The 19,730-nt window shown below is 42.2% G+C and overlaps 1 long non-coding RNA gene across 3 annotated transcripts in view; it reads left to right on the top strand.

The window, feature by feature from the left end:
- LOC121477517 overlaps positions 1 to 19,730 on the top strand; it is a 67,956-nt gene that overhangs the window by 41,708 nt on the left and 6,518 nt on the right. For 2 of the 3 annotated variants that reach the window (XR_005984267.1, XR_005984261.1), the window contains one exon: positions 4,145 to 4,284. This is a non-coding gene — a long non-coding RNA (uncharacterized LOC121477517). Of the gene's footprint in view, positions 1 to 4,144; positions 6,754 to 19,730 lie in introns of those variants that run through there. The other variant, XR_005984264.1, reaches the window with a different exon arrangement.

Here is a 19,730-nt window from a genome sequence, read left to right as displayed (position 1 = left end):
GGGAGCCCGATGTGGGACTCGATCCTGGGATTGACCTGAGCCAAAGGCAGACACTCAATCACTGAGCCACCCAGGTGCCCCCATAGCTTATTCCTTTTCATTGCTGAGTGATATTCCATTGTATGAAGATAACTACAATTTGTCTATCCGTTCACCTTGATGGTCATTTGAGTTTGTTTTCAATTTGGGGCAATTGTGAATAAAGCTGCCATAAACATGCACCTAATATGTTTCCATAAACATATGCACTCACTTCTCTGGAGGAAACACCTAGGAGTGAAATTATGAGTAATGGGGTAGGTGTATGTTTAGCTTAAATAGATATAGTGGGCATTTAATGAATGCTGCCTGTTAGAATAAATGAGTGAATGAAAGGATGACACTCCAATGCTACTCTCAGATACTAAGAGAGGAATGTATGAATTTGGGGTAAAGAGGGCTTTGGGACGCCTGGGTGGCTCAGCAGTTTTGTACCTGGAGTCACAGGATCAAGTCCCAATCGGGCTCCCTGCATGGAGCCTGCTTCTCCCTCTGCCCGTGTCTGTGCCTCTCTCTCTCTCTCTCTCTCTGTGTGTGTGTGTGTGTCTCTCATGAATAAATAAAGAAAATCTTTAAAAAATCAAATTAAGTCCTTTGGCTGACAACGGTTTTAGGAATGAGCAGGAGGGGAGAGGGACTGCATGAGACCCCCTGGAAGAGCTAAGTCAGAGCTGGAGTGAGATGCGGGCTGGCAGGGGGTTCCCCTCAGTGCTGAGAGCATGGGCCCAGGACGGACACAGGATCCACACACAGCCGTGCCCACGAGGAGAGCAGTAGAATAAGCTTCTGCGGATTCTCCGTCATGGTCCCTAATTGGTTGCCTTCACCGTGGGAGTCTTTAGTCATAAAACATTTAGCTGCCAAAGCATTATCAATTCAGCCTATGGATAATGTATCAGCAATGGAATCCACAATTAGTGCAGCTGTCAGTCAAAGCCCCTCTGGGGAAGAGTAGGCCCAGAGGCCTGCCCCTCCCTTCCTATTCCAGCTTCCCCTCCATGCTGAGACCCTGGTGCCACCCAGCTTCTCCAAGCACCAGGGGGTCTGCTCTTAAAGCTTCACTCAGCCTTAGCTGCCATCACGTCAGAATCGGCAGCCCTCCCCTACTCCCAGGAGTACTGGAGTACCTCCTGCACCTCAACAGGGAATTATGGGAGAGGAAAAAGACTGCAATTAATGGTGAAATTTCAGACATGGGAAGGGGAATTGAGGAAAGAGCAATGGAGACATCCCAATCTCCCAAAGTCTCACCTGGTTTACCTTTACATGTGATGGGTCCTGCTGATAATACTTCTCTGCACTTCTGGCTTTACTATTAGGCTCAAATTAAAGATCCTTAATCTGCCTTAGGTGGCCCTTACTTAACTCCAGGCCTTTGCCCCCCTCCTACTTCCTTCATTCTGGCAACTCCAGCCCTCTCTCTGCCCTCCACACTCCACATTCTTGTTCTCAGAGACTCTGCAAACATGGCCCCAGCCTACTTGCACCCTCTTCCTATCTCCTACTTCTTGCCAATTCCCTTTATTCCTCCATCTCGACAGACCGTCATTCCTGGTCCTCCGTTCTATGGAAGGTCCCCCTCAGAGACTCAAGGACCCCTCAGAGACACAGGTGTCCTGCTTAACTCTTATGACTCTTGAGATTTTGAAAGTTACTTGTATGGTACTTGGTTGACATCTACCCACCCAGGCCCCCCAGGAACATAAACCACATTCACACATGGGTTTTCACTGCCTAACTCAAAGGCTGACACATATACGCTTAATCTAAACCTATGGCATTAAGGAAGGGAACAAATGGTCTTTATTCGTCTCCATGTCTTCAATTATAACTATCACCTTAAAGTAAAGTGGAACATCATTATCATTACTATCATTAATGGACCAAAGTCTTCAGTTATATGATCTCAATTGTACAAATTTGCTGGGGAACAAAAAAATGCTAGGTTTGTCTCCTCCCTTCGGAAAACAAACATTCTTTAAGATGATCTTGCCCAAGCACTGGAATCCAGTTAAAATTAGCCATTTAACCTTCAGGCTCAACTACCATTTCTGATATTGGAACCAGCAGGAGACTCTTGCCCGGTAGTTCTCAGTAGTGACTGTTCTGAATTAGCCTAAGTATCCAGTCTGTTGATCACTCAGCTCCTGGGCTTTCCTTTCTTCTCTCATCTTCTGTCTCTGGGTGACACTTGTTAAAACTCCCCCCACAGGGGCAGCCTGGGTGATGACCATAGAACTCTCAGTTGCCTAAGTGCTCAAGCCCCTCACAATACATCCAGGCATGAAGGAAGGAACCCCATGAAAATGACTCTGGCACTCCCTAACCAGGTTTTCCCACTCTGGGCACTGAAATATGGACTGGGGGCTCTCTGTTGAGGTGGCTCAAATCTATAGACAGATAAACCGTAGCTTTAGTCCCTGCTCTGGCACTTACTGGTCAGGTGCCCTTGATAAGATGCTTCATGTCACCCAGCCTTAGCTGACCCCTCTGAGTGACAGATGTTTATTTTAAAAACTATCTATCTCCAAGCAATGAGACTTAATTTGTTTAAAAGTTCTGTACCCTAGTTTCCTTATCTGCAAAATGAGGATAACAGTACTATCTATATCATGGAGTTAATCTGCAAAACTCTGCTTTAAAAAATGGGGTTGATTCTGGTGATGATGATGTTGTTACTAGTGATGGTTCTGGTGGTGGTTTCATAGCACTGTGATTAAGTATTACTTTGGAGTCAAACTTAAGTTCAAATCCCAGGTGTACAACCTTGAGGAAGTTACTCAATCTCTTTAAGTTTCCATTTCCTCTGTAAAATGGGATAATAAATCTGTAAAGTGGGATAATAATGAGATCCTCCCTTGTAGAGTGGTTGTGAAATTAGGGTTCAGCGCAGGTCCTGGCACATAGTAAGAGGTCAACAAATGGTAGCTATGGTCATTGTTGAAATCATTGCTATTACATCACACCTCAAGGGCATCTTTAACTTGAGACCTTGTAGAGATAGCAAAAGGATCTTTTGGAAATGTCTGAGCTAACAGTCTGTACTGATAATAGATAACTCACAAGACAAAGCCTAGGCGATGACCTATAAAAGAAACACAAGGATCTAATATTGATCTCTGGTTCCTCTTTGCTAAGCAGCGTCCTTAGCCAGGAGCAGTTGGGCTAACAGCCTCAGTGCTGGTCCTGGCCAGTCAGCGATTGGTGGGCCCATGCTGCCCTTGTGCCAAGCTGGCTGTTGACATCTGGAGCTGAGTCATTGCTTACGCTCCTAGCCAGGGAATGTTCTGAGGGAGGTTGGGTTTTACTTGTTGACAGGAGAAGAAGGACGGCAAAAGAGCTACTTTGTCCAGACTGTTTGTTCCATAGCACGTAGGGCATCCTCTGCTCTCTGCCAGGATACACAGCACATGAGGTGGGCTTCAAAGCCCATCTGAGAGTGGAGGTAGGAAGGTGGCCTTGAGTCTGCCTGAAAATCAATCCCCCATTTAAGCCACAACAAGATACTTCCTGTGACTATCAAACATTTCCCAGCAACAAGCCCCTGGAACAGCTTAGGTGAGCTTATCCCTGCTCATCACTGCTTAGTTACTTAGTGTCTAATATGTGGAGCAGCAGCTTCCCATCTGGTCCTCCTGCAATGCTCTGATGGAGACAGGATCTTGAGTTTACAGGTAAAATGATGGAGGCCAGGAGACAGGCTTTGCTCAGGGGCAGCCAATGATTAAGCAGAGAACCCATGCCTCCGTCTGTTTTTCTAAGTGTTAGCCCGTGTTTCTTTCCTCTTGGGGATGGCATGTCCCCTGCTGACCTCCACAAACACAGCTTATCTCCCACTGCTGCCACCCCTGGCCACCTTCCTGTTCTTCAGACAAATTAGCTCTTTCCTGCCTCTGGGCCTTTGCACTCCCTATGCTCCCTTGGCTTAGAAAGCACTTCTGTCACATTGGAAGTAGATGTTCCTTCAGTGTGCATGTCATTGCCTCTAAGAAGTCTTCCCTGGTTACTCTAAAGGAGCATTCACCAGTCACTCTGTATCTCATCATCCAGCTCAATGCCTTCACATTCCTTACCTCAGTCATTTTATTTTTGTTTCTTTCTTTAGGCAAAAGCCTCAGGAATTGTGTTTGCTACTGTCTCCCAGAACTTGGCACACAGTACCATCCTCAGACTCAGCAGCTAAGACCCTTGAACTGGCCCCAGAGGACCTGCCTTGGGCCCTTGAAGCTGTGCCCTCCCTGTGGGGTAAGGAGTTCACAGGGCCAAGCCCATCCAGAGCTACTGCCTCCCCTTCTAGACTACACCCTGGGGAACTCCAGAGCTGGGAGTTTCCTGGCCACGTGGCCCTAAAGTACTTCTAGGGCTTGTGTGAGATTCATCTTTTCAAGGGCAAATCACACCACTGGTATGAGACCTTGAAGCCTGAGGAGTGGCTAAGAAGAAGCATATGCAACTGAGGTTCCTCAAACCCTGAGGCAAACAGGGCAGGATGATGGGGGAAAAAGAGGGATTTCCAGCTAAGGGCTGGGGATATGGAGATGGTGAGGAAGCTCTCTGTGCCACCGAGTTTTAATGCAGAACTCCAGGAAGCCCTAGAACTGTACATTTGAACCTGGTCTTCCTGGTCATTATAAGGGTCTATTATTGAACGGTGTATTATTTTGATTTATAGCTTTGGGGGCTTCCAATTATTCTCTCACTCAGAGCCTGACAAATGTTAGGGATAGGCCTGTTAATATACAGCAGACAACCATTAAGCATTGGCTAACTAAATATGTAAGTGAATGATCAAATGAATGAATAAAGTTTAGGCCCCTACACCAAAGTTTCCATAGTGGCAGTTGGGTGAAGTTTCTAGAAAGAATGAAGCCGACCCTCTCATGGATATGCTTGCTCCTAACTAAGGAGCTTGTGCCAGAGTGGGTCAAATCAGTCTGCCTTGGTGATTGCTGTAGGACAGAGTCAGCCTCACTAATGAGATCAAATTAGAACCGTAGCCAAAATAACCAATTTCTAAGGTGGTCCAGAAGGCAGCTTTGAGTTTTTCTGTGGATTTAATTCCCCCCACTATGCCTTCCTTCAACCACTGACTGCATGTGTGGCATACAGCCAGCCCCATCCTATTTTTCTAGAAACTATGAAGTTTGTGGATAACTCCCACTAAGATAAGAGATTAACAAAAGAAGAAAGAAGAGTTAATTCTATAAAATGCAATAACTGCTAAGTCAACTCCTTTTAAAACATTTTAGAGATTTTAAGGTCAAGAATTAATGGTCCGCTTACTTCAAAGGAATCAATTTATTTCTTCAGTGTTCATTTTCAGAATCAATCATTTTGCGTCACCTAGAGAACTTAAGAAATTGAACTTGAGAGCACATTACCGTAAAACACTCATCGGTCTATGTATGACTTCCAGCTACTCCAAGTCTTTTTCACATAAATCCCAAAGATAGTTGATTTCTTGTTGCTTTGCTTTCAGTGTAATAGCTAGTAATAATGTAGTTCTGCAGCGGTGTTCTAAATAATGGGTAGCAAAGCGAAGGGCTTGCAGGGATCAATTCAAACCAATAAACATGCGGAGCAAACCTACACAGGCCAAGGATGTGCTAGGTTCTGAAAAGGGCTTCCAGTGTCATTGAGCAGCACCAGCAACCAATCCAGGAAATGCATATAGAAATATGTGTTTGCTTTGCCCTCCACTTAACTGAGTTAATCCCGCAAAATGGGATTAACTTGTTTGGGGTCCTGAATTACTTAACAATTTATACTGAAAACTTAGAGGGCAATAATTAGACGTCAATGTATCTTTGGTCACATTTGTTAGGTTTCTGCTGTATAAAAAAACATCCAATCAATTAAACCTAAAGGCAACTGCTATTTTCACAATGCTGGAGGTGAATCCCTCCACCTCCCCAAGCTTCAGCATGAATGGATGATCTGTAAGTCTGCCTCCAATACTAACAGTCTAGAAAATCCTGTGTTAATCAACATCACTACAGGTTCAGACATACCAGCTGTTGGGCTTTGGAAGATGGAACCTCCAGATGAATGAGGGGCATTTACTTTGGACTTTTTGGCAGTTGCACACCCAGTGAACATTGCTGAGAGCAGATTAGTAAGGGAGGCTGGCATAGAAAAGTCTTAATAATTCAAGCCCCTAAGCATCCTCTTTACTGAGAAGTGGCTCTGGATTAAACACACATTGAAATTACACACTCATACCAAATTAGATTTCAGGCTGAGTGTCATTACTGAAGTGGAGAAGAGACAGCTGCAGCCCAAGGTCACCTGCTCTCCTCAACCTTTAGTGCTAATTGGATCAAGGTTAAATTCTCCCAAACTGCCACACAGCTCACCCTGCATTTGTCTGGATATAATGAGAAACTTGGACGTGGTATAGGAGATACTGCTAGCTGGAGGGGTAGAGGGTGGGGTTGAGAACACCCAAACTGTTGACCAACTACATATTTGACCTTGAGAAAATTTTATTCTGTGATCACTAAGGTCCTGCCCACTTCTAACATTTTACAATCTATCACTCTTTTTTCATGAGAATCATGTCAAAAATTGATGCTTCGGACCTCCTTTCAAGTCCTCAGGTAAAAATGTAGCAGTGATTTCAGACATTGGCCACACTTTGAAATCACCTGAGAAGCTTTAACAATTAATGATGTTTAGTCCCACCCAGAGATTATAATTTAACTGGTCTGAGGGTAGGCTTTCTTTCTTTCTTTTTCTTTTATTCATTCACTCATGAGAGACACAGAGATATAGGCAGAGGGAGAAGCAGGCCCCATGCAGGGAGCCCAATGTGGGACTTGATCCCAGGACCCTGGGATCATGCCCTGAGCCGAAGGCAGATGCTCAACAACTGAGCCACACAGGCATCCCGGCTGGGCTTTAATTTTAGAAGCCCCCTAGGAATACTAAGGCACATCTAGACTGAGAACCCCTGGTTTGGGAGAAAACTTTTCTTTTCCTGCTCTACCATCTTAGTGTCTGCCACACACTGTTAGCTACCCAAAAGTCACCCATAGATCAATTTTCCCTTGTCTTCTTCTCATAAAAAGGCTAAAAAACTAAAATACTTTCCCTCCTGGGGGCATTTGATGGGATGAGCACTGGGTGTTATGCCATATGTTGGCAAATCGAACTCCAAATAAATAAATAAATAAATAAATAAATAAATAAATAAATAAAATAAAATAAAATACTTTCCCTCCTAGACTCCCTTGCAGCTAAGAGGCCCACACAACATAGGTCTGACCAATGAGATATAAGTGGAATTCCCTGGGTGGAGATCCCAGGAAAGCTTTTTAAAGGAAATTTATATGGCTGGTATACCCTTTGGTATGGTGGGAGTTGACCTTTGGGACAAGGAGAGGCACTTCCTCAACTGAAACAGGAGAGGAGGAAGGCTTATGTCAATAGATTTGTAAGTTTGGCTTCTATTTTCCTAATAAAATAGAAAATAAAGAGGTGCTTGGATGGCTCAGTCAGTTGAGTATCTGACTCTTGATTTTGGCTCAGGTCATGATCTCAGGGTCATGGTATTGAGCCCTAAGTCAGGTTCCATGCTGGACGTGGAGTCTTCCTGAGATTCTCCTCCTCTTCCTCTGCCCCTCACTCACTCATGCATGTGCATGCGCTCTCTCCCTCTCTCTCTGTCTCTCTCTTTAAAAAAAAAAAAGAAAAAAAGAAAATGAAATCCTCAGCTGAAAATATCAGTAGCAATAAGGGTATAGAAGGTTGAGAAAAAGGAGCTAGTTTCTGATATCCAATCAATCCACTCAGCCCATCAAACTGTCTTGTCTAATACCAACTCATGCAGAGATGGACATAGAGTTATTTTCTCACACTAGGTCAAAGTAAGTTCCTGCAATTCTTTTCTTTTTTTTTTTTTTTTTAAGATTTTATTTATTTATTCATGAGAGACACACACAGAGAGAGAGGCAGAGACACAGGCAGAGGGAGAAGCAGGCCCCCTGCTGGGAGCCCGATGTGGGACTTGCTCTCAGGACTCCAGGATCACGCTCTGAGCCAAAGGCAGGCGCCAAACCGCTGAGCCACCCAGGCATCCCTCTGCAATTATTTTCTATTCAGCATCACCCTTCCTACCTTTTTCCTGGCGATGGCAAGGGAAGGAGAGGCAGAGGGTCTAATTTGGGCTATAGGTGGTAAAATTTGAGAAATTCAGTGAAGTTAAAATGAGGCCTCCTAGAATCTAGAACATGGTAACTACGAGAAGCAAAGATTTAATAAGTAGTTCTGAGGTCTCTAGACATTCTTTGGCAAAGCTTCCAATGCTTATAGAAATAAAACTTACAGTAGAAACAAAAAATCTTAACATCCCAAGACTTTAGTAATTTTACCTTAGTCAGCCTCAAGCCATTCTACACAATGACATTAATAGAGATGTCCTAAAATATGGGGGTAGGAATATAGGAAGTAAGGAAGAAACTATGGGACAGTTTTCCCTTGAGATCCCACAAAATCTCTAGGAATACCTTCTGGCACACTGTTAGGAATCCTTCACCAGGCAGGGAAGAAGAGCATCTCCATAAAGGGGGTAGGTAGGAATTGGTTCCGGCCCAGAACCAGGAATGGGGAGGGACCTGAACTCCCATCTGATCCCAGGGAAACATGATTCTTAGCTTCACTTGTACACAAAGAGAAGGGTATGAGGCCCACGACTTGTATGCAGAACTGAGGAAAATATATTGACCAATATTATTTAGGATTTAGGAGAGTCCCATGCCTAGTCCCTGCTAATTCAGCAGCCACTATAATTCCCATCCTTTGTCTCCTTTGTGCTTCTTCCAGGCAGAACTTCTACATCTTCTTCCTTTTGTTCAAAGAGATCCCAGGGGAAAACAATCTAGATAATTCTGAATCTCAACACAAGTTTCAAATATTTTTTTAAAAGATTTTATTTAAGTTCAAGTTAATTAACATACAGTGCATTATCAGTTTCAGGGGTAGAATTTAGTGATTCATCAGTTGCATATAGCACCCTGTGTTCATTCCATCATGTGACCTCCTTAATGCCCATCACCCAATAACCCCATCCTCCCACCCACCTCCCCTCCAGCAACCCTCAGTTTGTTTCCTATAGTTAAAGAGTATCTTATGGTTTGCCTCCCTCTCTGTTTTTATCTTATTTCCCCCCTTTTCTTCCCCAATGTTTATCTCTTTTGTTTCTTAAATTCCACATATGAGTGAAATACTTTGGTACTTGTCTTTCTCTGACTTATTTCACTTAGCATACTACACTCTAGTTCCATCCATGTCTTTGCAAATGGCAAGATTTCATCCTTTTTGGTGGCTGATTGATAGTCCACTATATATATGTATACCACATCTTCACCCATTCATCTGTCAATGGACATCTGGGCTCTTTTCATATTTTGGCTATTGTGGACATTGCTGCTATAAACATTGGGGGGCATGTGTCCCTTTGAATCACTATGTTTGTGTCTTTTGGATAAATACCCAGGAGTGCAATTGCTGGGTCTTAGGGTAGTTCTATTTTTACCTTTTTGAGAACCTCTGTACTGTTTTCCAGAGTGGCTGCACCAGTTTGCATTCCCCCCAGTAGTATAAGAGGGTTCCCCTTTCCCTGTGTCTTTGTTTCCTGAGTTGTTCATTTTAGCCATTCTGACTGGTGTGACATGATATCCCATTGTGGTTTTGATTTGTAGTTCTCTGATAAATTGCAAATATTTGACCATGTCTCTTCTCCTGTCAAAGTGACTAACACTCATGACACTAGAAATTTGGTGTTTCTGTGGAACTAGAGTCTAATGGTGTCTTTGTAAAGCACTGACTTTAACATTGTGGAATTTTACCCGCTTAAAAGGACTGCTATTAGAAGCATTAAGATTAATGAGTTGACATGCTTTTACAATGGGAAAGGAGTTAGATAATTTTGAAATCCATAGTCAGCCTTCTTCTATTAAAATATAAAATCACATGGCAGAGCATCTAGATGGTCTCAAAGCAGTGATTGGCCAGAGTCTATGGGATTCAGTGACTTTTAGAAGTACACATTTATTTTTAAAGGAAAAAAATTTTTAAAGAATGTTAAACTGTAGGGGTGGTTATGCTGAGAAAATCTGCCTAGAGTGACCTGACATCATGGGAAACATCCTAGTTTATTAGAGGAAATCCAGTGCTTCCACCCAGGGTGGTAGGAGATAATTCTAAGGAACTTACACATATTTAAAAAAAAAAAAAAGTAAGAGAAGGCAAAAGTAGAGAGAAAACAACAAAGGATGTTGAGACCCCAAATCAGTATGCCCTTGGATCACAATTTTCTCTGCCACTGGGCATCTAACCACCCCTCTCTCATATCTATCAATTCACCCTTGACTCTCCAGTGATATCTATTGGATTGTGGTTAGAATCCTAACAGACCTTGTATGATGGTCTTCAATCAGGATCACAGTGAAAGACAAGCCAAGAACCTCATTTGCTCTTACTCTGTTTGGAATACCTCCACATTAACTCAACTTTCCCTTAATGACACTGACTTTGGACTTTTGGATAATGAATATAAGAAATTGGTTTTGTTAATCAAGCATCCTAAATAGCTCCTTGTGATCATCACCAAGATCTGAAGTTATGCGTTGTCTCTTTTGTGAGCTCATTAATCTCCATTTTCCAGGGAACCACACAATCCCAAAGAACTACTCAGTGGAGGTCTGTCACACCTGTCCAATTGCAGTGCCACCAGGCTGCAGGCACACTTGCCTGAGTGGACCAGGAATGCATAGTAAGGGCAGGCAGCTGGGGGTTTGAGCTAATCAAAGTACAAGGCTTGTTTAGAATTTATTGATGTTAAATGTGTTGCAGCTTTTCCTAGTATGATGGCTGTTTATTTATTGATTTTTCAAAAGAGCTTTCAATATTGTGGTTTGCTTATCATGGAGGTTTGAGCTGTTGAAAGTTGACCTCAAAATTGATATAATTAACTGGTTTCATTTGCTCTGTTTAATTGATGTTGAATTGCAGACAAAAAAGTGTGTGTGGGGTGAAGTGTCATTTTCTAGTTAGTTTGATGTTGTTTTTGGCTTTTAGAGTCTTCTGGTTACTTAACAATAACTTTCGAAATATTAGCTCCACTCTTATTATTAGCTTTATGATGATTACTTTGCCATTATGCCCAATCAACAGCTGTGCAGAAACTCATTTTAATCATATTTTTCCTGTTTAGAAATTAGCAGATGAAGGCTAATTACTACCAAAGAGCTCCACAGTTCTGACTGGCTGCCTCCTGTCTAACATTGTTGAAAATAAAAAATGAAAACAAACCTAAAGAAAATATAGAACTTTTATTTTTACTTCATAAATAATGTATGAACTCTTAGCTTTTTTTTTCCCCCATCTAGAGGCTGACAATAAGTTTCTTATTTCTCTATCCTGAAACCAACCATTTTTACCAGACTATGGTTATTTCATTAGCTAGATTAATTAAACTTAAGCAGCCACAGAGTTGTGAAGGATGGCAACATTTCTTAATTCCCTCTCCAGAATTTAAGAAACGAACTTTTTCTTTCTCCATGTTTTATAGAAGCCTCAGAACTTTGAACAAGACCAAGAATGGCTCAGAGAGACCATTTAATCCAGGGCTTGCTTATGGACCTGGGAGTGGATGTACCCCAGAGGGCTTCCAAAGATTCCCAAGGGGACCACGGCTCCAAAGAAGTTTAAGACTTACAGAACAAACCCAGCTCTTTCATTTTACAAAACTAGAAACCTAAAGAGTCTCAGAGTCAGTGGTGGCAGAGGTAGAACTGAGAAGCAAGGTCCTCAGGCTTCCTAAAGCTCCTGTGTCTCAGAAAAGCCACCTTCTCTAATTTTTAAAAAATATTTTATTTATTTATTCATGAGAGACAGAGAGAGAGAGAGGCAGAGGGAGAAGCATGCTCCATGCAGGGAGCCTAATGTGGGACTCCATCAGGGTCTCCAGGATCACGCCCTGGGCCAAAGGCAGGCGCTCAACCACTGAGCTACCCGGGGACCTCCCCGCCCCAGTACCACTAATTTTGAGTACAGGGAGGAATCTATGAGCCATGGCTTATAAAAATCCAGTTCTAAAATGAAAGAGCAAGTTTACATCGAGGACCAACCATGCAATTAAGTACTGGTCTTTAGATTTAAATGCTTTTGTGACCTCAAAGAACATCAGACTATTAACAATATCTGACTATTAACAATGGTTTGGAAACTGTTGAAAATATAATCCACATAACTGCATATAATTTCATTAGGTTTCAGAAATTATTGATATTTGATTATGAAATAATCCTACAACATTGGAACAAACACGGTAAGAATGGTGAAAACTTCATGGTCTAAAAAAAGAATATCTTTTTTTTAAAGATTTTATTTTTAAGTAATTTCTACACCCAGTGTGGGGCTCAAATTTACAACCCCAAGATCAAGAGTTACATGTTCCACCAGCTAAGCAAGCCAGGTGTCCCCATGGTTTAGGATATCCTACAGTCTGAACATCAAAACAAATAAAAAGCCTGCAGAACTGATATACTCCAAAACAATGGTTCTCAAACTTTGTGTTAGAATAACCTGGAGGGTTTGATAAAACACAGATTCCTGACCCCTACCCTGGAGGTTCTCATTCAGTAGATCTGACATAGGGCCAAGAATTTGCAAATGAGAATTTGCATTTGAAACTCTAACATGTTTCCAAATGAGCCTGATGCTGCTCATCCAGGGATTATACTTTAAGAGCCACATGTCTAAAGCTAATGATTATCAACCACTACTGGCTTTACAGCACCATCTTCACACTTACATAAACCATCGACACTTGAGTTAAATGCCTCTGAAATGCCCATCGCTTAGCAATCACCTGTCCACCTGCCTTACCTTCCATTATACATACGTCTGCCCCTTCCTCTTGTTGCCTCCCTGTCTCACGCCCCCCCACACCTTGCATTTCTTCAGGGCAGGGTCAAGGACAAGGGCAAAGTAGACTGAGTTCTTTTTTTGGGTCTCCCACAAATTTTAGCATAGTGTCTATAAAGCCTGTTGCCTTGATTTGCAATGGAACCAAATTTAAGATACGAGAGATGGTCTAAATAACTTTAAAAATCCATTCTAGCTCTAAGGTTTTATTATTCAAAGGTTACCTCTTCAACTTGGTATCTGTTTTTATCTCCATGGCAGGCACGAGCTAGCTGTTCACTAATTCCATTTTCCCCTGTTAATCTAGTGTAAGGACTCTCTCTCCCGGAGTAAGATATAGCCATGTGACTGATTTCTAGTCAATAGAAAGTGCATCACTTCTTGGCTTGACCCACAGTCCTGACCTACAAGAACCACCCACACAGGATCCTCCATGCTCTTCCCCCTCCACTAGCTCTAGGCAACTTAGCAGATAAAATGATGACGAAGGTCCCTAAGATGGATGCAGCCTGGGTTCTCAAATCACTGCTTGAAAAAGAACTGCTCCAATCAGAAGCTGTTTTGAACTTTTTGAGGGCTAGAAGTAAACATCTATTGTACAAGTCCACTGAGATTTCAGAGTGTCTGTCCATCCTAGCATTAGATAATTTCACAGCCACAGTTCTTATTTCACAGGTGCCTAGACCATGGAAATGGCATCAGTGGGGTCTTCTTGTTTCTGACTCTCTCCCTTTCTCTCTTCATTCATAAGCATCCATCTCATTGTGTCTTGATGTAAATGGCTTCATTATCATGATAAGAAACTCATCAAAGCCTTTAAGCCTGCCACCAACTGACAACCCTTACCCTGTATTCCATTACCCTGTATTCCATGTAGTTAACATTCTATGGCTAAGGAGACATGCTAACCATCTAAGTTAAGCACTTCTTTGAACACAGAACTGTTCATTAGGCATCCCCAATATGCCTACACAGTCCTGGACTTCTTCGGGAGAGGAGTCACAGAGAGGTCAGTGACCTGATGCCTGCAATCCTGCTGCATGAGTTTTATTTGTCTACCCTGGCATTTAGGGCCTCAAATTCCTTGGGGCCCTCATTCTGGCTGAGAACAAGGTTGGGACGTTTACTTCCTGCTTATTTATGCAAAAGAGTCTGGGAACTTTGCAGAGAATAAGTGGTCCCAACCCTGAAGATCCTAGCTAAGAGCCCTTGCAGACCCTTGTAAGAAAGAGGAACTAATTTTTTTGCAAGTATCTTATGTCCAGGTGTTGTACTGGACATTTTATGTGCATTTAAAAAATTTTTTTATTTATTTATGATAGTCACACAGAGAGAGAGAGAGGCAGAGACATAGGCAGAGGGAGAAGCAGGCTCCATGCACCGGGAGCCTGACATGGGATTCAATCCCGGGTCTCCAGGATCATGCCCTGGGCCAAAGGCAGGCGCTAAACCGCTGCGCCACCCAGGGATCCCCTTTAGGTGCATTTTTAAATTAACACAATACAACTCTTATAGTAGGGGATAATGAGACACAGAAAAGTGAGTCGTTTACCCATGTCACACAATAGTGCCTTGCCTGAGTTCTTCTAACTCCAAAGCTGGTGTTTTTTTTCTAGCATAGCATGTAGCCTCTCTAAAATCTGCCCAGGAATATGCCACACTGGGGACACTCCAAACTCCTTATAATAGACACTTTTTTTTTCCTGCAGATCCCAGTGTGATTTAGAATGTGCCCAACTACTAAACTACATATCCCAGATGCCTTGCAACTAGGGGGTGGATACACAATTCATCCTAGCCAATATGATATAAATAAAATTGTTTAGGTAGGGCTTAGCTCCTTAAGGCAGTAGCAGAAAACTATAATTTATTTTTTCTTTATTTGCATATGTTTTTTATATTTTATTGATCTCTCTTATTTTCTGCCTGAAACTCAGATGTCATCACATCTAGAGGTGGAGTTGATATATGGTAAGTCAACAAGATGACATCACAGAACTGCATACCAGCTCTGGGCTGCCTCCCTCTGGATTTCTTTTACATGGGAAAAAAATTAAAACACATACTTGTTTAAGCCACCATTTCTTCAGGTTTTCTGTTGCCTGCAGTCAGACAGGATTCTGATTGCTTCCCCCTTTGAACCAACCTACCATAGAAGTGGTAGGAGATCTCCTGGCTCTTCTTGCTAAAATCCGTACCAGGTCTTCTGGTTCCTCTTATTTCCCAAACCACATCCTCTAGAGTTTCTCTGGAGTGTCCCTAATGATGGGATCGTGGAGTATGCGGGCTGAGATCCCAGCACTGCATACGCACCAGCCAAAGGGGGATTGTCGCCTGTGGTTTGTACTGTGAATGGAACTTCACCCACACACTACAACTGGATCCTCCTACCCCAGGCTGAGCATGCGGCCAATTATGTATTCAAAAGGATACAGAACAGCACTGACATGCACGTGCCTAAACGACTAAATCATGGCATAGGTAATGGTCTTTCAGCTTCTTTCCAGCTTATTTCAAACAACTGTCAAGATTCTACAGCTATGTAGGAAGATTCTGCAGCTACATAGGAAGTTTCCTAAACTGGTTCTAGTCACACAAGAGCCCTTGCAATAGTGACAGTAGTGAGGTATTGTGCTTTGTATGGCTTCAACAGCAACCATTGCACAGGAAACAGACACGGACAGCATGAGAAGACTGCTCATGAGACACATTTGAAACGCCCCCAGGGATTCACAGAAATAACTGGGGAGAGACACTTGCTGTGATTACTATGGCTGTGTAGAAAGCCACCCAAAAACTTAAGAGACTTAGGACAACAAAAAGAATTCAGTTCCAGGAATTCAAATGGGGCACAGAAGGCTGGCTTGGCTCTGTTCCTCAGTGGCCATGGCCTCAGCTGGCAGACTCAAAGGCAGGAAGCTGGAATCATTGGAAGACTCATTCATTTACATGTCTGGTGGTTGATGCTGGCTATTGGCTGGGGGCCTAGGTTGGGCTGTCAGCTGGGGCATCCACATGAGGGCTCACCATGTGGCCTGAGTTTTCTCATAAAATGGTTCTAAGGGCAAGTGTCCCAAGGGAGAGCACCATGCTACCTTTCACAACCTAGCCTTGGAAGTCATCCTGAAGTCACGTCTGCTGCATTCTATTGGTTCAAAGGGAGGGATCTCCAGCTCTTGAAGGAGGCACGTTAATGTCACATTGTAAGAGCATATGAGATGGGATACACACATATACATATCAGTACAGTTATCTTTGGAAAATACAATCTGCCACAATGTTGAAGGAATTTGGATGCCCCACTTTTACACTGGGGGTGGGAGTTGGAAAAGACAGGCAAGAGGCACAGATATATGGTTATTGCCTAAGACCAAGGGAGACGTGAATTACCGATTCAATTTTATAGTCATACGTATTGTCAGGCCCTTGCTTTCTTAGTCAGCTCAGGCTGTTATAACAAAGTACCATAGACTTTGACTTATAAACAATAGAAATTTATTCATCACAGTTCTAGAAGCTGGAAAATCCAAGATCAGGGTGCCAGCACAGTCAGGTTTTGAGGAGGGCTTTCTTTGGGGTTGCTGACTGCCAACTTCTCATTTTATCCTCACGTGATGGAAGGAGTAAGAGAGCTCTCTGGGGTCCCTTTTATGAAAGCAGTTATCCCACCTATGAGAGCTCCACCCTTATGACCTAATCACCTCCTGAAGGGCTTATCTCCTAATCTTTTCACATTTTGGGTTGGAATCTCAAAACATTAATTTTGGGGTGGCACCAACATTTAATCCATTTCATGTGCATTTGCTTCATTCTTTAGACTGTAAGATCTGTTGTACACACTTTTTATTTTTATGGCTCACAGTTCTCAGTGTCTTCCTGTCCCAACTCCTCCTTCAAGCTCCAGCTCACATTTCCCTTCTTTGGTAGAGTTGTCCCCCACTCCCCTGGGAAGTGGGGGACAACTGCTCTTTGCCTTCCTCACCAGGCTCACAAAATTCAAGATATCATTTTTGTAACACTTAAATGCTTATATTACTCCCAATCAACGGTATAATATCAAACATCGATGGGGCATTACCCGACTTTTCCATTCTCTAGTGTTCTTTTAAGCATCTAATATTTAAGTGTAAATTTCCAATTATATCTAGGAGTATATATTGACTTACTGTAACTACAAACCCAAGACATGCTCGGAAGAGCTTGCCAAAATGTTACTTTTAAGAGCCTATTAAGGAGCTTTAATATTTTATTTTGGATTATGCAGATAAAGTTTATAAACAAGGTTGTTAAAAAATAATGGGGATGAGAAAGCCTTTCTATCTCTTTCTTTATATCTGGGTAGAGGGAATAAAATACAAATCTAACTCTCCACCCCACCGGGCAAAAACTAGGGCAATTCCTGTTCTCTCCAAATTGAGATGGAGGAGGTCTCCTAATCCCACATCACATCTCAACAATGACCAGCATCTGGGGCCCCTGAGTGGCTCAGTCGGTTGAGCCTCTGCCTTTGGCTCAGGTCATGATCCCAGGGTCCTCGGATTGGATTGGGTTCCGCATCAGGCTCCCTGTACCACAGGGAGCCTGCCCCTCCCTGTGCCTCCCTCTCCCTCTGTCTCTCATGAATAAATAAAATCTTTAAAACAAAACAAAACAAAACAATACAAAAAAATGACCAGCATCTAACAAGAGCTTATTGTGTACCAGCCACTTTAAGTATATCATCTCTCTGAATTTTGACAATGATCCTGAAAAGATACCATTATCCCAATTTCACAGAGCTAATAGATGGCACCACTTGGATATGAACTCACATCTGCCTAATTCTAAAGCTCTGTACTGTAGACTACCCTGCATACCCTCTCTATTGATGCTAGGGCAGGTCACATGCTAGAGCCTTGTTAGGTGGGGTCAGCAGGGAGTTCACCAGGTAGGCAGGGGATCTCCCAAGCTCTACTAGAAATATCAAGATCAGAGTTCAAATCTTAGCTTTTCTTTTCCTGCAACTTTGAACAAATCACTCGAGTTCATCTTCTTCTACATCCTCTAAAATTACTTACTGAACATTTACTATGCATCAAACACTTTGAATTATCTCCTTTAATCCTCACATAAGCTTATAAATTAGATTTCAGTATTACTCCCCCTTATAGGGAAGGAAACTGAGGTTTGGGATGGTTAGGTGACCTGCCCAAGGCTGTAGAACTAATGGTAGAGCCAGATAAGCCCAGGTCCATCTGATTCCATGGCTTGAACTCCTAACCACCCAGCATAATTATCCCTGTTAACACTTTACTCACCCATCTTGTTGTAACAAGTATGATATATATGTGTAAGCATTTTGTAAATGTTAAGTATGAAACAAGTGTTAGCTGATAAAATTCCCATTATGATAGGAAAACTGTGCTGGAAGAGAAAATAAATGTTCAAATAAACAGAAAAATCTGAAATTCTGAAGCCAGTACCCTCTGGAACCAAACAAAGACCAGCAGCCAGAATGCTGTATTATTAGATAGTTCCACTTAGCAGTATCCATTTGTTCAGCTTCAAGAAAGAGTAAATCACTGTATATGTCTTCCCAAACTACTTTAATTATAGATTAGCCTCATCAATCTTAATAAAATTGTGCCTCATGTTTGAGGTTTATATATGGAAAAGTGCTCAAAAGCAATTACTTTTATTTCCCACGTCTGTCATTTTAAAAATTCTTATATTCACAGCTTTATCCCCTTAACTTTATTCTTAGACTCATTTTTAATCTGCCTCTGTCTAAAACTAAATCATGGCCCCATGGTATCGAACAGCTTAAATGTCACATCAGTAACATGGTCATTGATTTTATATTTCTGTCCAGACTAGTAGACTTCAAGCAGAAAGCAGTGAGGACCGAGCACTAAAAATGTGCATTTCTTTCCAAATAGTCCAACTTTATTATTAAAATAGGATGAAGTTTTAAAATTAAGAAATCTTCCAGATTTGTGATTCTAAGGAATGCTCTTAATTGATGGTGGACAGCCCTTTCAGATTTGTGTGTGGACTTAATGAAAAAGTGGTACTTGCTTTGTTGCCGTGGCAAAACCCAGTCTATGGGGAAATTAGCCTATATTAAAGAACCCCATTTCTTAAAATATTAACTAGAGTTTCAGGTAAGAAAAAAAGTGGCTGTAGAGGAGTGTGGAGGATGTTCCTTGGTCACATAAGTTAGAAAAATGCTACCTTGGGGCACCTGGATGGCTCAATCGATTAAGCATCTGCCTTCAGCTCAGGTCGCGATCTCTGGGTCCTGGGATCAAACTCCACATTAGACTCCCTGCTCGGTGGGGAGCCTGCTTCTCCCTCTCCCTCTGACCCTCTTCCCCACTGTGCTCGCTCTCTGTCTCAAATAACTAAATAAAATCTTTTTAAGAATGCTACCTTATATTGTTCCCTCTTAGAGAATCACAATGTACCTTTACAAATTAAAGGCTCTGAAAAATCCTGAGGTAGTGAAGCTCACATAACTTTCTGTAACTGGTCATTTCCCAAACTTACTTGACCACGTTATTTTTCAAAATAACAATAGCATCACATAGAACTCTTCCTCTGTGAGACTTTGGTAAAGACTATTATAATTGGTTCTGAGTTTAAAAATGTCTGAGGCATGTAACCAAACCACTTGAACTTCCCAAGACATATTGTAGCTAAGAGAATAATTTTTTACAATGAGATTATATTCTAAAGGAATTCGGTGGTGCCTGCCGAGTAACATTGGAAAGCTCACAACA

The sequence above is a fragment of the Vulpes lagopus genome, chromosome 17 (assembly GCF_018345385.1).
Source record: "Vulpes lagopus strain Blue_001 chromosome 17, ASM1834538v1, whole genome shotgun sequence".
Lineage (NCBI taxonomy): Eukaryota > Metazoa > Chordata > Mammalia > Carnivora > Canidae > Vulpes > Vulpes lagopus.
Note: the sequence above shows the minus strand (reverse complement) of the source record. Positions and strands in the feature narration are given on the sequence as shown.